The sequence below is a fragment of the Bombina bombina genome, chromosome 9 (genome assembly GCF_027579735.1).
Source record: "Bombina bombina isolate aBomBom1 chromosome 9, aBomBom1.pri, whole genome shotgun sequence".
Lineage (NCBI taxonomy): Eukaryota > Metazoa > Chordata > Amphibia > Anura > Bombinatoridae > Bombina > Bombina bombina.
The window spans coordinates 253,743,064-253,763,469 of record NC_069507.1 but is presented as its reverse complement, the minus strand read 5'-3'; positions in this window follow the sequence as shown (position 1 = coordinate 253,763,469).

Sequence of the window (20,406 nt, the reverse complement as noted above, 5' to 3'; positions counted from 1 at the left end):
TTCAAAATATTTGATCCAATAAAGTAGAGAATGCTCTATAATTAACTGTAAGCACAAAAATCAGCACACCCGGCTTTAAAGAAACTGAAGGAACACGGAAATGTTCTCAGATAGTGAATTTAATGTAATGCATACAAATAACATTACATGACAAGAAGTGTATGGTGGCTGGCTCCACCGGTCTTAAAAATTAACTGTCCCTGTTTTGCCAATAAGATCTTATATAATATTGATATTGAATGATTCCCTTGATAGGTTAATAAAATCGGCAATTGTTTCAAATTGAACCGACCAGGTTCCCGTTTGCCGTTTTTTATTTATTAAATGATGTAGTTGAAGATATGCATAGAAACACTTGTTTGACAGATTATATTCAGTAGCAATACTCTCAAACGTTCGCGTATTGAGCCCCTCATCAAGGAATTGTACTATCATTGATAAACCTTTATCAGCCCACCTGTTAAATATTTCATACTGAAACCCTGGTTGAAACTCCGGACAGCCTCTAACTGGTAGGAAGGCTGATATATGAAAATTGATCTCCAAGCGAGAGCATAATTGCTGCCATACTTTGACCACATCATAGATACTAAGAGTTGATTTAATGTTTCAAGGGAGTTGTGCGTGTGGGCAATGTAAGATCGCTTTGAGAGATAGTGGTTATATAAAATTTTCCTCCATTTTTATATTAGTTAAATAATTAGAGGAAAGAAGCCAATCCACTCCGTGCCGTGCAAGTATGGCAATATTATATGCCTTAATATCAGGGAAGGCGAGACCTCCAAATTCCTTGAGCTGGGAAAGTTTTATTATGGAGAGCATATGTCTATTCTTTTTCCAGAAAAATTTGGCACAAACCCGGTTAAAAGTTTTAATATCTTTGTCCTGAATAAACAACGGTAAATTATTCATAATATATAATAATTGAGGGACAAGAATAGACTTAATCAGCATCACCTTAGCGGGCAATGAGATAGGGAAAAGGCTCCAGCACTGTAGTTTAGCTATTATATGTGAGAAAAAAGATGTATAATTGAGTTTGTACCAAATACTAGGATTCTTATGTAAATTAATTCCAAGATATAGCTGTCAACTTCTCTAAAGCTATGTTGTCTAAAACTATCTTTATTTTTATATATCCAGAGAATTTCTGACTTTACAGTGTTAACTTTGTATCCAGAAATTAAACTAAAGAGCTCCAGAATCCTCAAGGCTATTGGGATATTTTTTTGGTGTTTTTAAAATATAATAACAAATCGTCAGCATATAATGACAAAACACATTTTTGTGCCCCCAGGCTTATTCCCACTAAATCTTGCCGAAGATAGGTTGCTAAAAGCTCTATGGCAATGTTAAAAAGAAGGGGGGAAAGAGGACACCCTTGACTTGTCCCTTTTTCTAACTTAAAAAAGGTGTTTGACTACTGTTGACCAGAATAGCAGAAATGGGGAAATTATATTTAGCTTTCTATAGATTTTTAATAATGCGTACATTTCACCAAAAAGATTAGCTTCCTGGTCAGTAGGACAACAAGGTTTTTCCTATAAATGTCAACTTCCTGCAGCGGACTTGCTCCATTGTTTCTGGTATTGTCCAAAAGTGAGACAGTTATGGCAGAAAGTAAATTTCTGGTTAAACAAATTTATACCAGAGTACTTTCTTTTCAAGCCAAGAAGTATTTTATTTTTGATTTCAGATATACAAAGCCATGATTTGATTAACACTGTTATTGTATTGGTTCGAAATCTGATTTTGAAAAACTGGAAAAACAGGAAGCCCCCCTCTTTTAGATTATTCACAGAGGCAATCAAATTACAGATTATCTTTGAACAACATAACCTATCTAATACACACAATAAACAAATACAGTATTTCTTTAATAAATGGACAAAAAATATCCTACTGTACAATACATACTTACCAAAGCGTTCCATAGGTCTGAATATTTTGAAAGCTTAATGCTGAGAGAAATATTTCCAGTGACTTGAGATTAAAGATATTAAAATAGCAGGAAGACTGGTGATAGTAGGAGGAGGTAAGGAAGTTGGCGGGACGTATATCATTTTTTTTTTCTCTCTCTCCTCCCCCTTTCTTTACTTTTGTACTATACTTGTGTCTATTATTGTTTATATAGTATGAGAAGGTACATTTTTTGTCTATTTATACTATAGAATACATATAAAGCCCTACTATCTAAAAATATTTTTTTCTATGTTTGTTTGAAATGTTAAACAGTCAGGGTGGTGATATTTTCACTGTTTGGCCCATATTTATCAAGCTCCGTACGGAACTTGAAAGGCCGTGTTTCTGGTGAGTCTTCAGACTCGCCAGAAACACAAGTTATGAAGAAGCGGTCTAAATACCGCTGCTCCATAACCCTGTCCACCTGCTCTGATTGACACCCCCCTGCTGGCGGCCGATTGGGCACGAGTCTGCTCTCCGTATTCAGCGAGGTCTGGCGGACCTAATCCGCACTGTCAGATCAGGTCCGCCAGACCTTGATAAATAGAGGCCTTTGTATCTATTCAAATGTATTTCAGATCCATATGTTGTGGATTTCTTATTTTCTTTTTATGTATATATTGCACTCTGCCAGTTATGGTGCAGATCCTGTATTTTTAATCACCCTGTCAATAAAAAAAATATATATATATTGATTGTGGTTTATAGAAGGGGTTAATATTTTTTTTTAAATAAAACAACAACAAAAAACCCAACAGAAAATGCTTACCTGTTATGGAAAGGTACCAAAAGCCAATACAAGGCGCTACTTGTTTTAGTCTTCTTCAGCGTTTTACAGAAAATAACTGTTCTGAACTATACTACTCTTTTTTTATCTGAAAAACAAGCCAAAAAGAATATGCAGTAACAGTTTGATAAAGTTTTTTACAGTTGGCTATAGACATAGGATTTATAGATATTTTCAGATAATTGTTTAGGCTGTATTCCAATAGGCCAAAAACTGGGCACACACAGGATAAAAAATATGCCTAGGTTTTGCCTTTTTCTGAGTACTGAAACCAATTAGCAAATAATCCACTCCCTTGTAATTTCCCAACTTGACTACTGCAAAAACCTACTCACTGACCTTAATTTCTCCCACCTCTTCCCCCTTCAATCCATCCTAAATGCTTCTGCCAGGCTAATCCACCTTTCCCACCAGTCTGAATCCCTGCACTTCTCTGCGAGTCCCCATAATTGACTCCTCATTCACATCAGGATAAAATTCAATATTCTCACCCTGACATACAAGTCCTTACCAATGCCAGTCCCCACTACATATCCTCACTAATCAACAAATATACTCAAGCCCACCACTAAGATCCAACAATGACCTGCTCCTTGCATCTTAGATTTTTACCTCTTTCCATTCTAGACTGTTCTCGTGCAGCACCTATCATCTGGAGTGCTCCCCCCTCGCACTGTCAGACTTTCCCCTGATCTGCCTTCTTTTAAATGCTCACTGAAGATATTTTTGTTCAGCAAAGCCTACCACCCAACTCAGTAACAAATGAATTCCACGTGCCTAATAATTGCCCTTATCTAACTCTGTATTAACATAATTCTCACTCTTGCAGTCCTTTTCCTTAATTATTCTAGCTTGTAAATTCCATCCGAAATAGGGCCTCAATCCCTACTGTAAGTGTTTGTCAATTACTCTTAGGCACTCAAATTAACCTAACATCAAACTTGGCAACAAGTTCGTAATCATAACATCGTTGGCGGCACCTCACCCTAACCTAGCCCCTACTAGCAGATGGTCAAAGCCCCTTCCGATGCCTGCAGCGTGACACCCGGCTGTACACGCCCAATGGCACACAAAGAGAGCTGTGATGTTAAGAGGTCTTCAGCCCGCATCCGCAAGGGAGAGGACCCCCAGGCCGGCACCTGGCATGCGTAACCCCTCCCTTATTTCTGGACCGTCACTCTTCTCTCTCCGTGTCCGCTCCCCAGGGCCTTGACCACCCGCCACAAGAGCCAAGCATCCTCTTGCCGCCAAACAAAAGCCAAAAGGCGCCTATTACCTACATAAACAATATAACAATATAAACAACGAATTATAAAATCATTTTTTTTTTAACTAACTTAAATAACCCTCAGTGAAGCGCCCCTGACATCCTTTAGGAACAAGTCCAACCCAACGTCCGTCTGGTGGACCCCGTCAGGCCTGAATAGGTCCTTTCTGTCGGCCGTGATATTTTCATGCCGGATCACAAAGCCCCCCAGGGCCGTGACCGTCCTTCCCATCTCCCTGTTGACCTTTTTATGCACATTATATGCCGCTTTCTGCGTGAAGATGTGTCGGCATTGCAGTCGAGCAACCACATTTGACCAAACTAAAGTCACATCCTTCAGCGACGTGTGAACCCATTTCACATCTGCCGCCATTCTCTTAATCAAGTCCAATGCGGGCATTGCCCCAAATCGTTCCCCCCAAGGTGCAGCACCAAGATATTAGGCTGCCCCCACCTTCTGTGCGCATCCTGCAACAATGCTGGCAAATCAGCCCAGTCCCCTGCGCCCTAACCACCGGAAGTTTGCCCTGGACGTTGTGAATCCAAGCTGCTGTTCTTCCGGCGACCGCAGCGCCATGATGTGTGCCCAGTGGATGTACGAATGCCCTACAATCCACATGCGAACTGGAGGGAATTTCTCACCTACAACACCTGGCAAAACAGAGTACCACAAATGACCTAACAAGCCAACATTACCTGTCTACCGCATCAACCCCTAGTAAACAACACCCTTCCTCTGCAATCTGCTTAAGATTCCCCCTTTGTGGGCCTAATGTATGTCTTATACTGGGTTGATTTCCATCTTCCCAAGGGCTTAATTTCCGCTGCGGGAAGGCACTTTTCTGCCGCGCTGGTCGCCGCGCCTATCCTAAAGGAATAGTTCCCAAGTGACAGACAGCGCACACCTGATGCTCATGGTAGAGGGCCACTGCAAACACCTCTCAGCAATATGTAGTCAAATGATTTCCACAGCACCAAAAAAGATAGGAGAATAGTTGAACAAACTTAGCTTTTATTGATCCATTTCAGCTTATACAAAGCACTTGGCACACAGCAGCAAAAAGCGACGTTTCGGGCTGTTAACCCTTACTCATGCTTATTCAGAACACCTGTTAGCTGCTCCTTAAATACCATATGACATTAACCCTTAACACACCAAATAACATTGTGATATCTAAACAACTACAAAATATTGCCACCTAGTGGTCAAGACTTATTATTCCTAAAAAAATTAGTTAAATACATAGTTAAAAACAATCTGCTGTTAGTAGTTATTATCTTCAAATATATATACCTTACAAATTCATCATATGATAATATTATTATATATGCTACAGTTTACTTATTCACAGAAAATACAATGTTTATATTACAAACTATTTTAAATTTTACTTTTTAAATTTTACTCACAAGAATACTGTCATATCTATTTCCCTGTTGATCCCTTTGGGAACCTAAGCATCCAACTTATGTATCCAGAAAGATTCTTTCCTCTTTAGTTGTGATTCCCTATTTCCACCCCTTCTATGGGGTTCAACGCTATCAATGACTTGCCACCTATGTTGTGAGATATTGTGACAAGCTTCAATAAAGTGACAGGCTACCGGGCCTTCATGTCCCCACATCTTATATTTGATCTATGTTGACTGAGGCGATCACATATTTTTCTAACTGTCTCGCCCATGGACACTTTATGAGATAAATTACATTAGTAGACTCACATGTTTAGAATTTATTGATGTTAAACTTTTTACCTGTTTGGGGGTGTACACACTCTCTACCCTTTATGACTGAATGGCAGCTGGCACAGTTTAAACATGTATAGGTACCACATGATTTAGATGATATATATGTCTGTGTTTTTACTTTAGCCCCAATATCATTCTTAACTACTAGATCTTTAATATTGGGTACTCTCCTATATGCCATAAGTGGATAGTTTTGAAACTCAGTTATATCTGTATTACAATTTTTTATTATATGCCAATGTTTTTTAAGATATTGGGCAATTTCAGCACTATATGGATTATATTGTGTTACACACACTATTCTATCCTGTTTATTACTAGTTTTGTGCCTATTTTCACAGATATTAATAGCTTTTTGTTTCTCCCTTTCCACTAAGTTAGAAGGATAACCCCATTTGTACAAATCTCTCAGTCATCTCTCTAAGTCTTATTTCTTTCATATTGCTGTCACTTACTATTTTATGAACTCTGAGCATCTGACTTTTTGGTAGTGAATTTTTCAAAGACTCATGATGGAAGCTATCATATTTAAGTAGGGAATTTCTGTCTATACTTTTCCTATACATGTCAATTTTTAAATTGCCTGTCATGACATCATTGTTCACTTCAGTATCCAAGAATACATTACTAGTCTCACTAAAATTAAGTGTAAATCTTAGTCCCTGCACTGCACTATTCAACTGATCTACAAATGCCAAGAGGGAACCAATGTCACCCCACCACACGCCAAACACGTCATCTATGAAGCGCCACCTGGCTGCCCAATATTGTAAGAATAAAGCATTTTCATAGACAAATTTGTCTTCAAAACAACTCATGAACATGTTGGCGTATGATGGGGCAACATTGGACCCCATGGCTGTCCCCTTCAATTGCCGGTACCATGTTTCACCAAATAAGAAATAATTGCAATATAACACCACTCTAAGCAGATCTTCAATAAATTTCGATTGCGTGAAGCTATATTTATTAGTTTTAGCCATAGTGGTCATGACAGCTCCAATTCCACTTTCATGCTTGATGGATGTGTATAAACTACAAACATCAAGTGAAAAGAGTATATACTTTGTGTCATTTAGCAGCAAATCTTTCAGCTTCAAAATGAAGTCGCTGGTATCTCTAATATAAGAAGTTGCTTTCATAACTTCAGGCTGTAAGATTTTGTCAAGATATACCGCTATATGACTAAACACAGATTGTGTACCTGCAACTATTGGACGGCCCGGTGGTCTGTGGGGATCTTTATGTACCTTTGGTACTGTGTATATAATAGGGGTTTTAGGATACTCAATGTATAGGTATTTAGCCAATTTCTTATCTATAACACCCTTAATGAGAGCTTTGTCAATTATACCCTTAATCTCTTTTTGTAAATTAATGAGAGGGTTATAAGGGAGAACCAAATATGTATCTTTATCTTCCAAATGATTAGTGAGTTCACTAATATAGTAGTCCTTATCTAGGACAACTATGGCTCCTCCCTTATCTGCCCCCCTCACTACTATATCCTTTTTACATAAAGTAGAAATAGCTCCACTCTGAGCTTTGGTAACATTAGGAATGTGGGGCTATCCTACTGGGATCCAACCCCGCCTTCACGGCCGCCTTGGCGAGCACCCTGCGAAACTGAAATGCTGACAAGGTTGTCCCGTCCAAGTGCACCAGGAACTGCTCCCCGCCTGCTGGCCTCACCTTAATGTATTTTTCCACGCAACGCACCGGACAACATTCCATGCAGTCCTGCTGTACCAGGGGCAACCATGCCCCCTTACCTTCCTGGTCCGTTTTTGACCTAGGCACAAATAAGAGGAGCCCACCATCTGCCAACCGGATGTGCTCTTCCCGGACTCCCCCTTTCCCTTTCACCTTGGACGACGCCACCAGCTCGCCCACTCTAAGCGCCCTTGCGAATGCCATCATGAAGGCCGCCTGAAAGAGCAACTCCTCGTATTCAGATATGCACAAAGAGCTCAATCCTAACGCTAGCAGCCGCAGCCTTCCCTGTGTTATAGGTTCCCTCCGATCCTTTGCCCGGGGGGCGAGCTTACCCTCCATTCATCACCTTCCTGACCAGGAAAGCACCGGAGTGATCCGCATAACCGAACGCCTTGTTGAAGAAGGCTATCGCAGATAGCCTCCCCCCTGCGCCAGCCCTACTGACCCCTTCACGCCTTAGCTGTGCCAACCATTCTAACACCTGCACCCTTGAAGCCCCCCGTACCTGCACACCCTTCTGCTGACAGAAAACTTCTCATCTGTTCCAGTGGCTCACGTATGCCGACCAGGTCCTCGGTGCCAAAGATGCCTTTTCTAAGGGAAGGATGCTCGCCCAATCTTCAACAACTGCCAAAGAGAAGACGGGCACGTTAGACCCTCTTTCGCCGCCTTGGGTGCTGCTTCCCTAAACTGCCCCCAATTAAATCGAGAGAGTGCATCAGCTATAATGTCCTGCACTCCCAGGACGTGTTTGGTGGTGAAACAGATGTTGTGCTGCAGGCAGCGCAACACCAGGTGCCTTAAGTAGCAAACCACAGCCGGTGATGACGCGCACAACCTGTTAATGGCGTACACCACACTCAGGTTATCTGTCCAGAATACCACCGATCTGTTGGCCAACCTTTCTCCCCAAATTTCGACAGCCACCACAATTGGAAATAGCTCCAGCAGGGTCAAATTTTTTGTACAACCTGCCTCCACCCATTCCCGTGGCCATGGAGCAGCGCTCCATTCGCCATTAAGGTATGCCCCATACCCGAAGCTACCCACTGCATCTGTGAACATGTGCAAACCATGGTTCGATACGGGAGGGCACCTCCATAGGCACACCCCGTTAAAATTCTCTAGGAAGCTGTCCCATACCGCCAGGTCCTCTTTCACCTCAGACGTGACGCGGGCCCATTTCACCTGACCTGTCGGGCCTTTCAGTTGACCCTCCAATCTATGGTTAAAGACCCTTCCCATAGGAATGACCCTTCCCGCAAAATTCAGAAGTCCCAGTAATGACTGCACCTCCCTGATGGGCACTCGGTCCCGTCTCCTGACTGCCCGCACCGAAGATAACATGCGTGTTACCTTATCCTGTGGTAACCTGCATATCACCTGCACCGTGTCTATTTCTATCCCCAGGAAAGTAAGGCACGTGCATGGACCCTGAGTTTTATTATCTGCCAGCGGAACCCTGAATCGTGCCATCATATCCTTCATAACGTCCATGAGCTGTTCGCAATCCACGCAACCAGCTCTTCCTACCAATAGAAAATCATTCAGGTAGTGGGCCACTGCCCCCCCAGCGGAAGCCTTGTGTACCACCCAATGAAAGAATGAGCTAAAGCATTCAAACAGCGAACAGGACAGTGAGCAATCCATAGGTAAGCACCTGTCCACATAGTACAACCCCTCGAACTTCATGCCCATTAGCCTGAAAGCTGAGGGGTGTAATGGTAGTAGCCGGAAAGCTGACTCTATGTCCAGCTTCGCCAACAGCACACCCGGCCCACATGCCCTGACTATGTCCAGCGCCTTATCAAACGACTGACAATGGACCGAACTCAGCTCCGGGTCAATAGCGTCGTTAACCGACCCCCCTTTTGGAAAGGATAGGTGATGTATCAACCTGAACTTCCCTTCCTCCTTCTTGGGCACAACCCCCAAAGTTGAGATCACCAGATCTTCCAATGGGCAGACTGAGAATGGACCGGACACCCTGCCCAGAGCCACCTCCTTAGCCAACTTCTCCCTCACCACATGCGGGAATTCGTAGGCCGTTTTTAAGTTCCTATGCACCGGTGAACCCACAACCCTCCCTGTTACAGGGATACGAAAACCCCCCTCCAACCCCGCCCGGAGCAGCTCCGCTGCCTCCCGGTCAGGGTAATTCGCCAGCCATATTACCATGGCCGGCAACTTAAGCAGGGTTGGTGCCCTTGACCGCAACTCCTGGCTTGGGAGCTGATTTGATCTGGCCCTGCTCCTTTCTCCTCCCGCATTTGGTTCCTGGGTGGGGCCCCACACAGAATTTGCAGATGTGTCGAAAGGAGCAGTTGCTCCCCCTGTCACACTGCTTCTCTTGGAATTTCTAGCATTCCCTACCTCGCCTACCCGGCCACTGACCCTGTCGCGGCTGGCCTTGGGCGCTATCCTGGGGGAGGGGGCACCTCTCTCCAACCCCAGTTTTGACCACAAATGCATATCTTGTGTGCCAAAATGTAGCAAGGGGTTACCATCTTCTTTCTAAAGGAAATGTCATACTCACGTCATGCGCCTTCCTTAAATCTCATTTGGATATCCTCAATAGTATCCTGATACTTAAACAGGTTATGGCCCTACAAGGGCCACCTGTTCACGTAGCATGCGGCGAAGACCCGAAAGCATTTCAGCCATTCCTCGTAGGTCTCCGGCCTGCGCACCTTCTTTGGCCCTGAACCATCCAGGGCCCTTTCTTTTGCCCTAAAGGCATCCAGGGAGAGGTCAAACACGTTCACGTATTTACCCTCCTGAATCTTCTTTACTACCTTCATTTTCAGATGGCCATAAAGGGAGTGTACTAGGCAAGGGTAAGTGTCCCCCTGCGCTGCCACTTTACGCGGCCCCGGCCCCGTCAGTGCTATATTGCCCCCGGGCCCAAGTGCCCCTGTAACCTCAATTGCCTGTCCTTTAGTGCCGTCCCTATCCTTCGCAAGAGCCGCTGCCATCTTTTTTATCCATCTGAACATTCTGCGCTGTCCTTTACCCACTAACCCAAGGTCCTCCCCGCTCTCTGAACCTGACTCACTCATTGAAGACCCCGTGTCAGTGTACATAGTGTCAGGTGCATGTCACTCACCGGTTCCTGGCATCTCTGGCCCTGCTGGCACTTGCGGCGCTTGTCCCATCTGATCTCTGCTGGGCCCTGCAACCACTAGGGGACCTGACGAACCAGTTGCCATCTCTGCTGCTGTATTTCCACTAACCTGTTGGGACAAAATAACTTGGGGAGTACTCCGGTCTGCAGAAGGTGCATCAACCGAGGCACCCACCTTCATACCCCCTTGCCCCACTCCAGCATTCATACCCAATGCGACAGCCACAGCACTTCTAATAACCTCTTCCTGAGCAGGGCCTTCCTGGGCGTTGTCACTAAACCCAGGATGAGCATTGGCTTTGTTAACCTCACGCAGCGCAGCTTCTACTGCCTTCCTAATAGTGTCTTCACTCACACCACTCTGCATCTGCACACCATCATACTGCCTTTCACTCCGCTCATGTGTGAATCATAATCCATGCGGCCTACCGACCTGTACACTGGCCTCTCAGGAGGCCCTCTAATGCCCCTCGCACCCTCACCTGCTCCTGTGAGCCTACGTGCGCCACATACTTCCTCCATTGCGCGCGCGCCTGCGCACTCGTGCCTGGCCTCTCACTCCGAACCCCAACTGCACCACGCACTACTGCCACAGCATCCGGACCCGCACCCTGCTGCCTCTCACCACTCACTCCCGGTAAGCGCTCCCCCTTGATGACCCCTCCGTGACCAGTAGCCTCCCCAAGTTACCTGGGCTGCTCCGGTCACGTGGGGCCTTCTGTGTGCCTATGTTCAGCCTCCCAAGATGGCGGCCGCGATCCTCCTCCCCCTCTGACGAACTTGTGGAGGAGGAGATCTTGCACGTGCCGCCATCAGAGGGAGGCCCTGCCGCTGTTCACTCTGCATCAGGCCTAGTCGGCCTAGCATCCCCGGCCCCACCACCGGTCGCACCGGCAGCAACCTGGCCCAGCACTGGGCCCGAAGGGGCCATAGCAGTAGAAAGTGACTGTGCCAGGGCCAGGACTGCCGCCATGGCCGCTGGAGGCAAGGCCACAAATGGGCCCAACAGGCCTTCTCCCCCAACACCTAACTGCTGCCCCATGAGGCCCAAACCTCCCTGCCGGCCCTCTGAGCCAGTACTGGGCCCAGCCTGCCCTGCAGTGAGGTGCTCGCTTTGTCCCTGAGGCTGCTTCCCCACATTTGGGCCTACTTCAACCCCCCTACAATCCGGGGCCTGTGCACTGGGGCCAGCCCCCCCATTCCCACCCCCATTCCCACCTCTTTCTTCCCCTTTACTTTATTAAACCTCCTGGTGGGTGGTGTTTTTTGGGGTGTGGGGGGTACCAGTTCCTCAGACTCAGGCTCCTCTCTCTGTCTTGCAGGCCCTTTCTTCCTGGCAGCCATCTCAACCACCTCCCTGTATCTTTTGGGAGGCAAAGACTTCCTCCTGGATCTCTCCATCTTCCAATCTTCCCTAGGATAACAGCAAAACCTTCTCCTTGAAGTCTGGAAACCGAAAGAGGCTGAACACACTACTGCAGGACCCTATAAAGGTAAGAACAAACACCGCCTCCCAACCTGCAACATTGTAACAAAACACATCCTAGCATTTCTCCAGACTTCAAGTTGGTAATCCCTTAATGTTGTTACAGGCCTACTAGAGGGCCTTCCATTCTCAAAGTGTCAGGTTAGCTGTACAAATCTCTTTTCTTGACTTATCTTTTTTATGAGACTAGGGGATATATTTATGAAAGTGCGAGCGGACATGATACGATGTAGCGTATTATGTCCACCGCACATCAAAAAAATTCAGACAGCATACGCTGTCGCATTTATCATTGCACCAGCAGTTATTGTGAACTGCTTATGCAATGCCGCTCCCTGCAGATTAGCGGCCAATCGGGTTGATTTCTGTCCGCGGCCTCAGAGCAGGCAGACAAGTTATGGAGCAGCGGTCTATAGACCACTTCTTCATAACTTCTGTTTCCGGCAAGCCTGAAGGCTCGCGTGGAAACAGGGGCTTCAAGCTCCATACGGAGCTTGTTAAATCGGCCCCTAGAACTAGACTTATCTTGCATGAAGAACACAAATGTGCTAAAAGAGGCTGAGTGAAGGCTGGGTAAGATACTATAGAACAAACTACTGAATTATTTTTGTCTTTAGTTGAGCACCTATCTCTCTTGCAGTTGTCTATAATTAACCTATCATTATATGGGGAGTAAGTATTCCTTTAATAAAACTAGGCTATTGCCCCATCTAGATAGTCCACTTTACATTTTATTTTGTGCTGTCTTAAAGGGGAATACATCCAAAAATCTCAATGTTCATGAATATTTACATTCATTATCAACAATTGACCACAAAGCTGAATCGTTAATTGCAAATATTGATTGAGAGTTTATTTTTTTTTCTACTTCATTTCACAGCTTATGTTTAGTCATTATGCCTTCCAGCATTCAGAACCTTGTCCACATACAACTGTGACTTTGTACCACCTTAATAAAAAGTAAAATTATAGTCAATCATTATAAAGCTTACTTTATTTATTCTCTATTATATTTAATCTGGCATCAGGTCAGTCCGTGCAAATGCAATGTTTTATGTCCATTTAACTTTAGAGATCAGTGCTTTGGTTCTAGACTAAGATATAAAGGGACAGATATAAACAACAATAGAATCTGATGTGATACCAACATTGTTATTACTGTATATGTAGACCCATAAGAAAAAACATTTCCTTTCTTTTAAATAAAAATATATATACCAATAAAAACACTAAAACAAAAAACCCTCAAGTGTAAATGGCCGCCATGTCTGCCCCTAAGTTTGTACTCTCTTGTGTTTCAGCAGCTGTGACATTGTGCTTGGTATTGACAGTCTCTCTACATATTCACAATTTCTGAAGAATATGAGGATGTATACTTACTGGCATGGACACTCCCCTGTATACTGAAGAGTATAGCACTAATTTATCTTTGTATTTCTGAAAAATCCAAAGCTGCATAAACAGTACCAAGTTAAACTTAATACAATATACTACTTTATGTTGTTGGGTTGTTGGTTAATTTTGATTATTTTGCCCTTATCTTTAGACATCTATTACATATCAGTTAGTTCTGTAGCGTATAAACATATCTCCTTGTCTTGGAATTTCTCTGTCCTCGACATCATAGCCTCTTTTTGTTTCTGCATAATCTGTGAACGCGCAGTTCTGCTTTCACAATCAATGACTATTAATCTGAGGGCTCAGACCTTTCAAGATGTACATCGTTAACCTGCGTAACTAATAAAGCTGTTCATTAATCCCATCACCAATGAGAGAACGGATCGATTGTTGATGGCTAAGCAAACAAAATGACCTCTGGAGGTCACAAATGACTCAGCTCCCATATTATACTGCATTTATCATTTTAAGGTATCTAACAAGTTCATTTGCACAGCAACCATTATGAGCTTGAGGCTAGAATCTGCAACATACATTTACTACTCTTAAATGTACATATTTTAAAGGGAAACACTTGGGCACAAAATAATCTGCTAGTCTAGTTTGCGCCACCATCTGCATGAGAGATAGCAATGGGTACGTTAAAGGGATATGAAACCAAAACATGTTCTTTCATGATTCAGACAGAGATTGTAATTTTAAACAACTTTATTTTTCTTCAGTTATCACATTTGATTCATTCTCTTGGTATCGATAGTCGAAGGAGCAACAATGCACTTCTGGGAGTTAGATGTAAACCATGTTTACTAATCAGCTGATTACACCTGTGCGCTAGTTTAGATTTCCTCCAAATCTGACCTGTTAGGGAGGTCTGAGGACAGGTTTAAAAACCAGTGCATTATTACCATAGCATTTTCATGTGTTTTGTTGTAAAAGTATCAAACGATAATCATTTACTTCAGCGTTAACTTTTAAAGCAGTATTTTGTATTGCGCTCGAGCCCAACACTTAGTTCACCACTTGTGCGCAATGAGTGCGCTAATAGCACTCTCTCCTCTATTCAAAGTATAAGGCACGCATTAAGATGCTTTGGTTAAAATGTTTAACCAACCTCATGCAATATGAGATTCTATATTATTTTTTGCGTACGGCCGAGCGCAAGATAATGCACCCTGAGCTATTGATTGCGCTCCACTTATAAACTTATAAATATTAGTAATTTATATCTTAAAAAATAAAAATATCACTCTAAAGTACATAACTACTAATCTGAAAATCTGAGCCTGTGCCAACACCAGTATTTGTAACTAGCTTTATTTAATTTCAAATTTATGTTAAATATATTTCTAAGGATCAAACAAAAGGAAAAGAATTAACCAACATATATTATATTTTAATTAAACTACAATGCTTAAGAAAGTAATTTTCTTCCTTAAGCTGTAAAGTGCAAAGCTACAGGCCAGTAAAGCTTTAATTATTAGATCATATTAAAACAAGGCAATTTACTCTCAATTAACGTTACAATAATTTATTTATAAATTGGCAGTGCATGCATTTCTTACGTATAATCCATTTACAGCAGTAGTAATATTCCTGCACCATTAAGTAGAGAGAGAAAAGGTTATTAACCTGTAGTTCTACTTTAGATTGTTTTAAAAGATTAAAGTCTGCTTCTTTTCTTTTGCAAACTTAAAGTTTCCAAGCGCTTCATCTGAAACTGTTCGTCTCCACAGGGTACGTTATAGAACTTTATGGCGCGTGACCCAAAACAGAGACAAATTCTGCTGGGGAAAATTCAATCTGCACAAAGTATTTTAGTTTGTGCTGCATTTTTATGATGTTCATTATAGAGTATTTTTATGGATGCAAATGATTTTTTTTTAACTACACAAACACCTTTAAACCTTGGCCTGAATATCCAGTTTTGAGGCGATATATGGAGAGAATAATCTCTCTCAATTTTAGATCTGGCAATGCCTGCTCTACAACAAATACTGTATTTATAACAAATAATGTATTTATCACAAGACTGCAGTAAACAACTTGTTTGCTCATGAATCTTACTAAAAAATATTGCACAGACTCTAGTGATCCACAAGACTCTCCCCTAGTTGTGAAATCTTCAAGTGCTCCCTAAAGACTCTACTATTCAGGGATGCGTGCAACCTATACTAACTTGTCCTAACCCCAGTTCCTCTCCTCCTTTGCTATCCCCCTGAACCCCCTTAGCATGTAAGCCTAAGAGTCAAACTGCTTGCAGATCACCTTCATAAGAGCTGACTACAACAGTGCGACTCTCGGCAGGGCCCTCTACCCATTTGATCCCTATAAATGTTACCTTGTATACCGCCTATGTTTATAGCACTGCATAATCTGTTGGCACTCTTTAAATAACTGATGATAATAATAATAATAGTGATCACAACAGTGTTTAATCCCAGCATAATCATATAGTCACATATATTTCTGGCATATATGTTTCACCAGAATTTACAGAGTTAATCTATATTTCTCATTCAATTCTCTACGCAGTCACAACTAATAATAACAAATTTACAGCTAGATTACAAATTATGCACGCTATAGGGAATTTAACGAACGCAACAAAAGTTGTGTTATTTCACCCCCTATAGCGCAGCCATTACAAGTTTTCAAACAGCCGCCTTGTGCATGCGATATGGTTGCGTTGAGCTCCATACCGCACACAATCCAAGCGCTGTTTTGACATGCTCGTGCACGCTTTCCCCATAGACATCAATGGGGAGAAGGTGTCAGAAAAAAACACCTGAAGCGCGGAATGAAAAGTTCCGTAACGCAGCCCCATTGATGTCTATGGGGAAAAAAAGATATGTTTGAACCTAACACCCTAACATAAACTCCACGTCTAAACACCCCTAATCTGCCGTCCCCAAAATCGCTGACACCTACTTAATGTTATTAACCCCTAATCTGCAGCTCCCAATATCGCCGCCACCGAAATAAATCTATTAACCCCGAATCTGCCGCTCCCGATATCGCCGCCACTATACTAAAGTTATTAACCCCTATTCCCCTCCGCCCCACCATCACCCACACTATAATAAATCTATTAACCCCTATTCCGCTGCTACCCAACAATGCCACAACTAAATAAAGCTATTAACCCTTAAAACTCTGGCCTCCCACATCACTACCACTAAATAAACCTAATAACCCCTAAATCGCAAGCCCCCCACATCGCAAACCCTAAACCTAACCCTAACCCTAACGTAACCCTAACCCTAACATCCCCTAACTTTAACATAACTAAAATAGAGCTACATTAAAGTTACAATTATTCAGGATGGACCTGCTCTGCGCCGCCGGGATGAATATAGAAGACGCCGCCTTGATGAAGATAGAAGATGCCGCCTGGATGAAAATGGAGCCGCCTGGATGAAGATGGAGCCGCCAGGAAGAAGATCCTTCAAGCGGGACTTCAACAACTGTAAGTGGATCTTCATTGGTTAGTGTTAGGAGTCTTTAAGGTTTTTTGGGTGTTTTTTTTTTTAGTTTAGGCTTTGGGCTATTCATAAAAGAGCTAAATGTCCTTTTCAGAGCAATGCAAAAGAGCTAAATGCCCTTTTAAGGGCAATGCCCATACAAATATCCTTTTCAGGGCAATGGGTAGCTTAGGTTTTTGTTAGAGTTAGGTTTTTTTATTTTGGCGGGTTGGTTGGTTAGTGGATTTTACTGTTGGGGGGTCTTTGTATTTTTTTTTTTATATATTTATTCATCTTTATTTGATGAAAAGTGAACAGTAAACAGTACACTCAATTCTTATACATTCTATAACATCCATCTGGACTGTAAATTAGTCCCTTCACTACGATTGCCCACAATACATTTTGTGCAATTAGTGTACTTTCGTAAATTGATAACCAATAAGACTATGAAATATACATAAGAACAAATACAAACCAAATAACAATAATAACTAAACTACCGAATCTCTGACTCATGAGAACTAACCTACTGTTCTTACATAGAATTGTATAGTAGTCATTGAACCTAAATTAGGAGCATCTCTATACTTGACTTAGAAACATGTTATTACTTACTCGTAGGGTCACTCGTGGGTCAGTCCAGTGCCGAGTCATAAGGAAGCAGTGGAAAGGGCGAAGGCGAGACCATGTATTCACCTGTCACCGGCCAACTGTTATCTCAATCTTGAAAACTCATGTCACACTAGAGTCCTGGGAAAAAGTCTTTGTATTGAGAGGTAGCTTATGTTGTATGTCATCCCATAAGAATTTGAGGTCAAGGAAAAAAGTTAAATTGTTGGATTTAAAATACCCGTATTCCTCCATTGGCAGGGTGTCAGGCACAACTAAGAAAGAAAAAATGTGTGCAGCTTAGTTATTTGGACCACAACTGCTGGGAATGAAAAAGACAATAAAAATTGTATGGTTGTTTGCAACAGAGTGATAAGGTAAAACAAAGATTAGGAATTAGGCAGCTATGTGAAACCTTATTCCTTATTGCAAAGTTTTAATATACAGGCAGTAATTGAGCATATTCCCTATGGCTGCCACATGTGTCTGGGTAGTCACTGTGAGAAAGTAAATGCAGCAGGGATATGCTCAGATAAACCTGAGATTTTACCATTAATGAAGGAAAAAATAAATAAGCAAGGAAAAAATGGTACTATGATCATAGAAAAAAATAAGCAATTGCTATTGTGTACAGGGTTATGGCAAAACAGCAGGATATGAGGAATGAAAATAAAAGTCACAGAAAAATAACAGCAGCAACTGAGATACTAATCTTAGAGTATAGCAGCAAAGTAAAATACAGAGACTGGCTTACCCCTAACAGGACTGTTATAATGATAGTTGCAAACACCGGGTTGTAATGGCGACTTGCCAGAGGGAGCAGGGAAGCTCAGTAGCAGCTGGCTGATGACGTCACAGCATGAGGAAGTGGAGCTCAGTGAAAAGTGAATCCCAAGGCCGGTGAGCTGCAGGGGAAACTGAGTTAGAGTAAAGGTATGAATGAGGCTTTTGAAATAGCTGAATCTTCTTGAGGGAGAAGCAGGCAGGAAGGAGAGGAATCCAACAAACAGAAGTAGTAAGATAAATCTTACAGAGAGCAGGCTCAGGTTAAGGTTTAAGACAAACTTCAATACTAAGCAATGTGAAAATGCTGGGAGGGGCCTTAAATAGGTTGATGTTAATGAGAGCAGGATGCTTTAAAGGGACAGTGCAGAGAAATAAGTATGCCATTATCCTGACAGAATCCCCCCTCCAAGGAGCCACTCCAGAGGCTCAAGGCCCAGGACGATCCGGATGTCTTTGGTGGAAATGAGATATCAAACGAGGAGCAGATATGTTGGTAGCTGGTTCCCAGGAATCATCATCTGTAGAGAAACCCTTCCAACGAACAAGATATTCAATACGTCCCCTACGGAAACGGGAATCCAGGATTGAGTGAACTTCATACTCCATTTCAGGGTCGAGAGAAATAGGTGGAAGAGACGTTTGTAAAGAGAAATCCCTGAGATCCTTATAGGGTTTGAGAAGGGATACATGGAATGTGGGATGAACTCTTAAATTATCGGGTAATTTAAGCCGGACAGCATTGGCATTAATGACAAGTTCAACAGGGTATGGACCAATGAACAACGGAGAAAGTTTTTTCGAAGGGGTTTTCAAACTTAGGTGTTTGGTGGATAGCCAGACTAGATCACCTTTTGTGTAGACAGGAGGCGGAGTTCTGCGGCGATCATAATACTGTTTCTGGAGTTGTTTTGCTGCTATGATGTTGGACTCGATGGTTTTAAAGTTGGAAGAGATGGAATCAGACAATTCTGATATACTAGATACTGGAACGGTGGAAGATGGTAGGATGTGAAACTTGGGGTGAAAACCGTAGTTTGCGAAGAAGGGAGTTTGACCAGTAGTGGAATGAATAGTGTTGTTGTAACAAAATTCAGCGTAATGCAGGAAGTCACTCCAAAGATGTTGTTGAGAGGAACAGAAGAGTCTTAAAAATTGTTCCAACCACTGGTTACAACGTTCAGTTTGACCATTACATTGCGGGTGGTAAGCAGTAGTCAACTTTCTCTCAACAGATAAAGTTTTACAGAAATGGTACCATAGTCTGCTAGAAAATTGACTGCCACGATCACTGAGGATTGAAGTGGGAAGTCCATGATACTTAACAATATGTTTGAGAAGCAAATGTACTGTCTCCAAAGCGGTAGGAAGTTTGGAGAAGGGGATGAAATGGCACATCTTCGTGAAGAGATCTACAACGACAAGGATGGTGGTATTCTTTGAAGAGACTGGCAAATCTACAATAAAGTCTAAAGCAATCTCAGACCATGGATTCTTTGGAGTAGGCAAAGGCAAAAGCAACCCATAGGGAGAGTGTTTATCCCTTTTTGAAATGGTACAATTAAGACAAGAGTTTATATAGTCCTTAACTTGAGTTGCCATATGAGGCCACCAGTAATCTCTTTTTACTAGATCCAGAGTTTTATGGATACCTGGATGACCAGCTAGAGGTGAATCATGTACAGATTGAAGGAGAATGAGTCTGAGGGAAGGTGGAACATATATCTTTGAATCATGAGAATAAAGTCCTTGAGTATTAAGTTGAAGAAGGTGTAATGGCTTTGTAGAGTCGGCCAACTGTTCCTTTTTAAGGTTAGATGAGACTTCAAGAGTAAAAGAAATGAAGTTTTCTTTTGGTATGATGGATTGGTCAGTCGTTTGATGTGGAAGATTTGTGGGTAACCGGGATAGTGCGTCGGCTTTTTGGTTCTTTCCAGCAGGATGGTATGTGATGAGGAAATTAAAACGAGAGAAAAAGAGATTCCAGCGAACCTGTCTTGCTGACAAGGTTCTAGTGGCCTTCAAGTACTGCAGGTTCCTATGATCTGTATAGATGAGTGTA